At 47.8% G+C, this 1193-nt stretch overlaps 1 pseudogene; it reads right to left on the bottom strand.

Annotated features, from left to right (window-relative positions):
- Positions 1–636: 636 nt before the first annotated feature.
- On the bottom strand, positions 637–882 carry LOC104544317 (annotated as a pseudogene).
- Positions 883–1193: the final 311 nt, after the last annotated feature.

Genomic DNA, 1193 nt, shown 5'->3' with positions numbered 1-1193 from the left:
AGCATACAGACAACAGAAGCAGCAGGAGCTCTGTAAATATTACGTTTAACATCAATGCTGGATTTCCCTTTCTTCTGTCATTGGCTTAAGACACACAATTGTATCAAAACTAGAGAAATTCAATAAATTATTTTAAGCTTAAGAAAGTGATTTGTTTCATACAGATACGTGTCATAACACACCTTGAAGTTACTCCCATTTTCCAGACTGAAAAAAACCGAGTCAAAGCATTGCTTCCTCCAACCCTATACCAGCATCAAAGATCTCCATGAGCAGAATTAACAATAAAATGTTTTCTAGCAAATCTGCAGGCAAAAAAGCATCCCTGTTTACCACCTTGTGGCTTGAATTGGTAAAATATTCCCCTCTTTTACATACACACCATCATCATCTAACAGTTAACTAGCCTCCTAAGCAGCAGGCACAGAAACTTCACTCAAAGTTCCTCCCCAAATGAGAATTGAGGACCGTATGCTTTCAGTGAGACTGACACTGAGCCCAAGCTGCCCCAATCAATGGCGTAATTAGGAATGCCAGGACTGTCTGTCCAGCTGCCACACAGCTCTGAACATCCTTCACACAAGCAGCAACCGGTTGCCCAAGCTGCATCTCTCTCCTACCCACATCTTCTAAAATTCACCAGCCACCCATTGAAAGGATGCTACGGTCAAATGGCACAAACAAGAAGTATGCAGTAAACGAAGAAGTACTTACATCTCGGAATTTGTTCCAGTACTTGTCTTTATCGTACTGCGAAACGGTACTCAACCATTTGTCGTTGTCCAGGAAATTACCATGGTTGCTATTACTCGTGATGATTTCAGGATGCCGGCTCTCCACTTGCAGGAAGCACCAGGCAGCGATCACCAGCACCCCCGACATCTGCAAGAAGAGCAGAGGAGCGGAGAGGAGCGGAGCGGAGCGGCGCGGCGGCAGCGGGCGCGGAGGGCGGCGCGTTTTCGGCTTCCACGGGCAGGGAAGTTTGAGGGGACCCAAGTTCGGGCTCGTCTCCCCTCACATCCCTCGCCAACTTCTGTCTGCGGAGCTGCCAGGTCCGCTGAGACCCACCCTAGCCGCCCAGCCTGGAGGAGCGGGGAGCAACAACGGTAATAATAATAATAATAATACTAAAACAGGTCACCTGGGGCTGGGCAGCCACCAGTAAGGAGAAAACACAGCGTTACGAAAACCCA

Source organism: Mesitornis unicolor, unplaced genomic scaffold, assembly GCF_000695765.1.
Source record: "Mesitornis unicolor isolate BGI_N332 unplaced genomic scaffold, ASM69576v1 scaffold11427, whole genome shotgun sequence".
NCBI lineage: Eukaryota > Metazoa > Chordata > Aves > Mesitornithiformes > Mesitornithidae > Mesitornis > Mesitornis unicolor.
This window is presented reverse-complemented; position numbering and strand designations above follow the sequence as displayed.